Below are 9,958 nucleotides of genomic sequence, written 5' to 3'. Positions count from 1 at the left end.
TGTAACTTCAAATTTTGCACCATGAAAAGCTTCCATCGCTTCCTCTTTGGTCTTGTACTTCTTGTAGCATGCTTCCCTAAATCCATTCACCTGATCATGGCAAGCCTCCCAGCTGGAGTACACTCCAGTTTGCCGACCAACATTGACAACGTACCAAGACATCTCTTCTAAAAAAATAGGCAAAAGAAAGTATCATTGGCCTTACAAATAATTTGATAAGAAATGCTCAGAATAAGAAGAGATACATAAAACAACAGAAATGAACATATCATTGGCAAAGGGCAAATGCTCAGATTCAGAAAGAAATGAAAGCATATAGCAAAATGACAGAAATTAGCATAGAATTGAGATGACATGAAAACAACATGAATGAACTTATCATTTGCAAAGGGCATAAGCTCAGATTCTGAATGAGATGAAAGCATGTAGCAAAATGATAGAAATTAGGATAGAATTGAGATAAAATGAAAACAACAGAGTTGAACATATCATTGGCATTTGTATATGCTCAGAATAACATTAAAACAACACAAGAAGAAAAATGACAGATCAGGAGCCATATGCTCAGACAGGCAATGACATAAAAGCAACAAGCAACAGAAGCATCATTGGCAATGGGCATATGCTCAGAATGACAATGACAACAAAGCAACAAGTTTAATGACAGATCAGGAGGCATATGCTCAGACAAGCAATGAGATGAACACATCAACCAACACAAGCATCATTGGCAATGGGAAAATGCTCAGTCATCACCAGTCAGTCATCACATCAGATAACTTAATGTTCAGTTACTAATCAGCTACCAGGAGGCTACCAACAGAAGAGGATCAGGCTGACTGCACAAAAGAATGAAGGACTGGACCAGGAGGCTGATGCACAAAAAACCCACCATCTGATCAGCAGTCATTGCACAAAAGAATTGTCACTGCACAAAAGTAGGTCTCTGCGTGATAAAGAGCCTCACTGCATGTAGTAGTGCTTTGCCAAGTAGGTCCTCAACCACAGGACTCTGTGAGAACCATTCATCTTCACAAAAGCAGCACCATGAGCCTTGTTGCCAAGCCGGTGTTCATAGGCAGCCATGAGTTCTTCATCAGAGAAACCAGGCATGAACATGATAGCATCATAGAGATCAGGATGCACATCCTCTACCTTGGTCTGAATAATGGCATTGGCAACATTGTTGACAGCATCAGTCATCCCAGTCATCACCAAAATATCTCCCTCACTAAGCATGGACCTCTTCCTCTTGTTGCCTGGTTCTGAACCAACAGGACCACCATCTTGACACTTCCCTGCCATATCATCCAGCTTGATATGGTCATGCTCTAAATCTGCAAAGTCAGAAGGGGATCCCAAAGATTCACTAGATCCCATAGCAAATTTTCCTGTTGCCAAGTCGTTCTCAAAGATCACCTCCAACTACTGGTAGTTCTCAATTGGCTTGTTCAACAGTTCAGCATCCTTTGGGTGTGTCTGAAATCCAAACAAGTAACAGATGGTTAGCTTACAACAAGCTGGGTAGCTTACAAAACAGATGAGGTAGTTGAAAAAACTTACCTTCACATGACCCTTGTAGTGCTCATCCTCCAAAGTGATCATGAAGTTGTCATTATCCCATAGTGCACCACTCAGTTCTCTCATCTTGATCACCCTGACCCACCTCTGTCTCCATTTCCTCAAATGGTTGTAGACCTGGGTCCCTGTGACCTCAGTCCCTGAGAACTCATTGACACCCTTGGCAACTTGGTTCAAGTGCACTTCCTTGAACCCCTTGTCAGTTCTCACACCAGTAGAGATTAGTTGACAGAAGCGGTGAAGCACAAATACAGACATCACATTGGTACACCTCATAGCAGCCCTGGGTTGCTGCCTAGCACCACCAACAGCTGCAGCCTGGCCTCCAGAAGTTGCGGCAGCCTGGCCAGCAGCTTGAGGTGCAGCCTGGCCACCAGCAGCTGCGGCATCCTGGGCACCAGCTTGATGGATGGCAGCTTGGGCAACAACCTCAATAGCCTGAAGTTCCTCCACCAGGTCAAAGTGACCATTCACTTGTGTCATGTCCTAGTAAACATCATTGCATATTGCTTATTGCCTCAGGAAATAGTAAAACATCATTGCATATAGCCCAATGCCTCATGTAAGTGAAATAAGCAAACATCATTGCATATAGCCCATTGCCTCATGTAATTGAAGTAAACAAACATCATTGCATTATGTCCAAAGCCTCATGAAAATAAACAGAATGCACATATTATCATTGCACACTTGTCCATTGATTCAAGTTGAATTGGTTGTCTAATATCTCAGAGTGATAAAGAAACAGGAATAACATATCATCATAGCATAGTTGTCCAATATCTCAAAGTGAGAAAGAAACAAGAATAACAGATCATCATAGCATAGGTGTCCAATGTCTCAAAGTGAGAAAGAAAAAGGAATAACAGATCATCATAGCATAGTTGTCCAATGCCTCAAAGTGAGAAAGAAACAGTACAAATAGATCATCATAGCATTGTTGTCCAATGTCCGAAGGTAGAAAAGGAACAGAAACATTACATCATCACAGCACAGGAGTCCAATGTCTCAAGGTAGAAAAAGGAACAGAAACATTACAACAACATAGCAAAGTTGTCCACTGTCTACAAATGTGCATTACCCCTACTAGCCCACATTTGATTAGCCCATTCATCTCTAACAGTAACCCAAGCTACATTATCATCCACAGGGACCCCATGGCCATTAACAGAATTAGGCTCCCATGTGGACTCAAGAGGAATAACCTCATCAGTGCCATGCCCCAAAATCCAATTATGTAAAATGCAACATGCAAGGACCAACTTCACTTGTGTCTTGAATGGAAGAAAAGGTTTGTTGTCAATAAGACGGAATCTATTTTTTAAAGCCCCAAAAGCCCTTTCAACCGTAACACGCAGACTAGAATGCCTCAAATTGAACAGCTCCCTTGGATTGGTTGGGTAATTTCTACCACCAAACTTATTAAGATGATATCTAGTACCCTTGTAAGGAGGTAGGAATCCAGGACGGCATGCATATCTAGCATCTACCAGATAGAATTTTCCTAGAAAGATTAGAAACAGGTATTAGTCCTAGTGTCAACTAGTTTGTAACTTGGTTTATGGAACGAATTTAATTCATTACCTTGTGGAACCCTTAACCCATCATCTCTCTCTAGTGCATATGCTAGAATGATGGCATCATGTGCAGAACCCTCCCAGCCAGCCAACACATAAGTGAACTTCAAGTCAAAGTCCACTGCGGCTAGCACATTTTGAGTTGTATAGTGTTTCCTGCCCCTAAATGCTTATTGCATCTTAGCTGGAACTCTAGCATAGATGTGAGTGCCATCTATAGCCCCAACACAATCCTACATAAACCCAACAACACTTAATTAAAAAAAATTTACTCAATTTTGCATTATTTGTCTCATATGGATACTATTGTGTTACCTTGAAATATGGGTACCATCTTGAGCTGTTTGTAATCTTAAGAGGTGTCTCACTTGATGGAGCCTTAATCATCTCATGCCTAAGTTCACCAATTGCATACAACACCTCCTTCAAATGTCTCCTTATTGTCTCTACAGATCTCCTCCAACTTTGGTGGATAACTCTAAACCTTTGGTTATGCCCAACAACATGGAGAAACATTGCAAGTTGCTCTTCTACACTGCTATGTATAGTATCTTTAAGCAAGTCCCTGCCCCTAAGCAAATTACATAGCCTAAAGAAAGGGGCTCTTCTCATGGGAAGCATGTTTACACACTCTGCATCGTTACAGTTATAAATTTTGTCCAAATTTTTTTACCTTTCCTCATCCATAGCACTTATATGGGCATAACTAATCTGAGGATGTGAGGTTTTAGCCATCCTAAGCCTATTCAGGAAGAATGCATACATGACAGTCACTAGAGCAGTTGCATGAATAATAAGCATGCATCTTTTGTCTTCAAGAGCCATCTATATGAATAACATGCAAAACAAGGGTCACTGACATGGGCAACAATGCTCAGATCAACATATAAACACATCACTGGCATGGACAACAAGACTGAGATCAATATATAAACACATCATTGACATGGATAACAAGGCTCAGATCAATATATAAACACATCATTGACATGGACAACAAGGCTCAGATCAATATGTAAAAACATCATTGACATGGACAACAAGACTAAGATCAATATAAAGACATCATTGACATGAACAACAAGGCTCAGACCAATCTAAAAACATATCATTCACATGGAAAAACATGCTCAGATCCATATACACGCATCAATATCATGAACAAGTGTGCTTAGAGTATGTTGAATCGTCAACCAGCACTGGTAGCCATCATTTCCATCATATAGTAAACATCGACAACATCGTTTTAAGATAACATGCGCATCCACAGAGGGGGTTAGGATATTTTACCGCAATAATAGGAACAGGGAGAACAGCGTGTGAGAGGACGGGGAACTCAGATCCGCAACTGAACGACGAACAAATCGACGGCGTCCGGAGGAGGGGGAGTCTGATCTGCAAACCTAGCAACAAAAAAAGAAGTAATCACTCAGAAACGAACCAAATAACTCAGATCGGGTGCTTAAACTCAAAAATCGTACATAGGATCCACTAAAGAACTCAGATCGGGTGCTTAAACTCAAGAATCGTACCTAGGAACAACCGAAGAACTCAGATCCAATGAGGACCTACGTGTATCACATAAGAAATGCACCGGTCAGTGGGATTATCGAACCCTAGGGTTGCGGTTTTGACGAAATCCGAACAAAGGATGAAAAAAACTTGCCTTGCCCAACAGATCTGTCAAGAACTCCACCTTGCGAACCAAAGAAAACCCATGGGGGTGGTAGATCAGGCCTTCGGAGATCCAAAAACAACAACGAAAGGGGACAAGGGTGCAACCCTCACCTGCGAGCCACCGGTGGAGGAACAAGTCTGCGCGAGAGGGAAGGGGAAGGGGAAGGGTCGAGGTCGCCATTTATGGCCGCGGAAAGGCGCGAAAGCGCCCGGTAACCCTAGCGAAGGCGCCAAAGCTTCCCGCATTTCGCCCGCCGCGCGCTCGACTTGCACGCGCCGCTGCACCCGTGGAGCCAGGCTCTGGGAAGAAGGTCGAATCGGCTGCACCACGGGAGCCAGCATCTGAGGGTCCTTTTGCACCCGGCGAACCAGACCCAGCAACAGGCCAAGGTAACCAATCACTCCTTACTCGCACGCGGGGAGCCCGGTTCCGGGTATGTGCGAGCAACCAATCAGACCCATAGAGACTGCACCCTTTGTATCACTAGTCTACATGAGTTGTTGTCTGCCTCAGCCTTAGAGAAACAAAAACGATGCAGCATGAAGGTTTTCCAATTGCCGCAGCAGAATTGAGGCTTCGCCATCAACCTAATACATCGGTAGCATCTAATTTTTGCTCAAAAATCTAACACAAAACAATAAAAACGATTCCCAGCCAGAACGCACAGGAACATTTTCTGAACAAAATGACAGCCAACATTTTTAGCAAATTCTTGCTTGTTCCGAAAATTTTGCACACGGAAACAGGGGACAGTTCAGAGTTTGAACAAGATAACTGCAATGTGTCTTTTCAAATTGCTACTAATCTCACATATTGAAACAACGATATCAAGAACCATTGAGACCTTTTAAGCATGCATTAAGACAATAAAATGGCTTTTTTAGCCTTATTCACCTCCATCGATGACTACACCTTTCGAAAATAAAATCTACCGTTCGTGAGATGTTACAGCTCCAAACTAATGCAATGGTACAGACCATTGGATCAATTCCAAAAGATTGCTTGATCATAAGATGTTAGCATATACTCCTAAGAAACCCTTTTTTTTTTTGCTTACGACTCAATCACGTAGACTTGGAGGAGCATATGTCCCCTTCCCTCCCTCCTGCATTCTTCACGTGTATTGTGTATCATCGCCGAACGTATGATTCGTTCGCGCAACCATATTAGATACACCTAATATTAGCATCGATGTCCAAACAAATTTTAGCGCTAACTAGCTAGGCGCCATTTTTCACAAAGTTTTTTTTAATTAAGATTAAAAAATCAGCATCAATTTTAAAAAAATTTCTAAAGAGCACCTCCAACAGACTATCCATTTGACTCTCGTTGGTAAAAATATTCATCTCCATATTGAGTTGTCGTTCTAACGTACTATTCAAATAGCTAGATTCCTCTCTAAAAATCTACACTCTCCGTCCACTCCAACAGCCTCTCCATTTCACACTACCACAGGCTCTCCATTTTACACGTGGGATCCACATTTGGCAAGCTAAACCCACTTGCCAAGTTTGAAGAGTGTTAGTGAGTATTTGACAAGCCGGATGGGATAGCTATCCGGATAGCAACTCTGTTGTAGTATACTTTTCCAGTAAATTTGCTAAAATTTAGCTTAGAGTGTGGGATAGCGGGATAGCCATTCTCTTGGAGATGCTGTTAGGGTTCACCATTTTGAAATATGTTTATGTGAATTTGAATTGAGATAATCATTTTATGACAACTGTAGCTCGTGAGGAGAACTACAACTTTATATTTGATTTTCTTTTCATCCGAAGCCAAATAAATACCAAAATATCGGATACATTACCGAGATATGAAATTAGGATGTCAGAGTCTTTTTTCTTTTTTAACTGGCGGGTGTCAGAGTCTTAATAACACATGAGCAGGCGATACGGCGGCCGGCGGTCTGTGGAACTGGAGCAAGCAAGAGCGTGGCAAAAACGGAGCACGGACGAGCAAGCAAGCGCGCACAGGAGCCGACTCATGATGGGCCTATATATACGGACCTTTTGGGCCAGGTCCGTTTGCACCTATCAACAGCGCCCCCACAACGCTGACGCGCCTTGAAAACTAGCAGAGATCGCGAGTGTCCGTAACCCCCTCCGTCCCAAGTTTTTTATCATTTTGATTTTTCCTGATATATAATTTTTCTATACACCTAAATATATATTATTATGTCTCGATACATAGCAAATGCTATTTACTTAGAAAAGCCCAAACAAAAAGTAATTTGGGACGGACGGAGTAGTTCCAGGAGGAAAAGATGAGAAACTTAATCAGCATCGTTCTTGAAGCATTGATCCGGAGTGGAGACTAGGCAATTTTTTCCCCTTTATTCAGATTTCAGAGTGGTAGCCTGACATTGGCAGCGAAAGAAAAGTCGGCACTTGGCAGCTCAGAGCGCGCTCTCACACTCACATTGTAGTACTCAGCTCTGGCAGGCCTTGTCCATGAACCGCTTGAAGACACGGACCAGCTCGTCCACGGGCTCGTTCCATGCGCGGAGCGAGAAGAAGGCGTGCCCCTGCGGCCCTGCCCGGGGAACTCCACCACCTCCACGGGCTTCCCCAGCTCCCTCATCCTCCTCGCGAACTCCACATCCCTGTCCCGTAGGATGTCGTCGCCGACCACCACCACCAGCGTCGCGCCACGGCGACGCCCTCCAGCGCCAGCGCGCCCGGCCCGAACGGGTTCAGGAACGGGTGGTCCGCGGTGGCGCCCACCGGGAGGCACAGCCGCGCGAACCGCCTGGACATGTCCCAGTTCAGGCAGGGGCGGATCTGGCCCCGAGCTGCCTGGGCTGCAGCCCGGGGCGAGGCCCAAGAGCAGTGAAAAACTTCTTCATAAAAATAGTATAAAAAGGCTTTCTGGCCCATTAACCCACCCTGAAGAGAAGTTAGCCCAGGCGGCCCAGCAACTCCCGTTGCCCTAGCACTGCCTCCGGCCGGCCCCTGTGCACGCAGGTATGTGCGCGTGCGCGGTGCGCCCTCCCCCGACTCCAGTCCTGCCCGACTCGCCGCCAGGCAGCGCCCGCTCAGCTCGCCGTCGGCCGCGCCCCGCGCCCCCGCGGCCCCGCCGGGCGCCCGCGCGCCGCCACCCGCGGCCCCGCGCGGCCGCGCCCCCCGCCAGTAGGCCGCCGCCCGCCGGCCCGCCCCCTGGCCCCCGCTGGCCGCTGCCCCACCGGCCGCGCGCGCGGCGCGCCCAGGCCACGCCGGCGGCCGCCGGCCGGCCCCTGTTCACCCGTTGAAATTGCTCCCTCCCCTTCGGTATGCAATTTTTTTTTGAAATTGCTATTTCTATGTAAAGTAATGATAATGAATATTTCATTTCATTGATTTGAGCAGGAAGTATTTGAGTCTCAGTTTGCAATTGCAACATTTCATAATCATAACTTAGAATGGAGAAATACTATGCTAAAAAGAGTAGTGCCGAAAGTGTAGAGAGTCGGGTTGAGCAAAAAAGATCACGGATTGAACTTGATATGAGGGATATAGTTGCTGATCCAGGAGAAAAGGAAGCCAATTGATGATTTAGGGATGAGGCAAGGAGAGCATATCTACAAATAGGTCCATATAGGCCAGCTGGTCATAAGTTTCCAAAAACGAAAAAAAAATGGTAAAGGCCAATCAAGAGGATTTGTTAGATCATGGTTTGATCAATTTGATTGGTTAGAGTACAGTGTAGCCAAGGATGCAGCTTATTGCTTTTATTGTTATCTCTTTAAGCCACAACAAGCTGGGTTTCATAGTAATGATACATTCACCAAAGTAGCATGATGTGCTATATTGAGCGAGATTTGTAATGAAAAAATTCTAAAGCGCTTTCAAGGCTTAAGAAATCGTAAGATGAATTTGCCAAACGAGGGCTCAAGGTGCGTGTTGTTTAGTTAGTCTATTTCAATACATAATGTTATCTTGCTTTATATAGGGCTGAGATGTTGAAACTTTTTATGTAGAATTGAGGACGTCGGAATAAGTGGAAGTGGTGTTAATTCATGAAGACATGTATGGTTCTTTTTTTTCATGGAAGACTCTTAATTTGGTACTTTTCTACCTTCAATGTTCTATTTATTGTTGGAATCTAGAGAATTATATAATTATTTGTGCTCTTTGAAAAATATGTTATATCTAGTAGTGCATGGCTAGTAAGATTTTAAACCTTATATTAGTTAGCCCGGGGCGGAACCCGTTTCTGGATCCGCCACTGTGTTCAGGTACGCGTCGTTCGGGCACGCCAGCTCCGATGGGGTCGGCTCGACGCCGGTGAAGAACGGCATCAGCGGCACGAACCCGCGGACCGCAGGGGGTGGAGCGCGGACGGCGCGGCGGAGAAGCGGACGTTGAGGTGGTGCGCGAGGACGCCGCCTGCCGACTCGCCCGTGACGAAGACTCTGCCCGGGTCGGCGAGCTCGGCCAGCCAGGGGTTGGTGTCGGCGCCGGCGAGGAGCAGGCCAGCTGGCCGCGAAGCCAGAGGAGGACCGCGGCCGCGTCTTCTATGGCGGTCGGGAGGCGGTGCTAAGGGGCGAGGCGGTGGAGAGTACGAGCGCGCCCGTCCCCGCGGCGAGCCTGGTGCAGGCCGCGTGGAAGTGCGGCGTTGCGTAGGAGTTGGTGCAGAAGCCGCCACCGTGGAAGGCGACCATGACGGGGAGCATCATGGTCGCTGCAGCGGCGCCGTCAGCGGCGGCGCCGGCCGCGGCTGGCGAAGCTGGCTTGTACACGCGGAGCCTGAGGCCGAGCGCGGCGTCGTAGACGACGTCCTTCCACTCGACGGACGGGTCGGTGGGGACGTCCGCGGCGGGCGCCGCGGACCGCACGATGGTGCCGTCGCGGAGCACCTGGAGGACGCCGCGGCAGTCCTCCACGACGTGCGGCGCCGCGTCGCCGGCGGTGGCCGTGGAGGCGGCCGCCATGTTCACAACACGAGAGCACTGACACAGTGAGACTGCACGCTGCAGGATGGGCCGCTCTCGGGGACAAGAGATGAAGAGAGGCACGACCGCACGAGATGGCGGCTTGTCACCGGTTTGGGCAGATCAGATCATGTCGTATCCTAATCCACTGACATACTATAACGATTTTTTAAGACAACAATGGTAGTTTGAGACTTTGGCAGTGACTTTTTT

At 46.6% G+C, this 9,958-nt stretch overlaps 2 pseudogenes; both read right to left on the bottom strand.

Moving 5' to 3' along the window:
* Positions 1-2,645: 2,645 nt before the first annotated feature.
* Positions 2,646-7,592, bottom strand: LOC140223227 (protein ALP1-like; annotated as a pseudogene).
* Positions 7,593-9,004: 1,412 nt separating this feature from the next.
* On the bottom strand, positions 9,005-9,745 carry LOC117861855 (strigolactones hydrolase CXE15-like; annotated as a pseudogene).
* Between the last annotated feature and the right edge of the window lie 213 nt (positions 9,746-9,958).

This window comes from Setaria viridis, chromosome 6 (genome assembly GCF_005286985.2).
Source record: "Setaria viridis chromosome 6, Setaria_viridis_v4.0, whole genome shotgun sequence".
Lineage (NCBI taxonomy): Eukaryota > Viridiplantae > Streptophyta > Magnoliopsida > Poales > Poaceae > Setaria > Setaria viridis.
The sequence above is the reverse complement of the archived record's forward strand: the minus strand, read 5'-3'. Positions and strand labels throughout refer to the sequence as shown.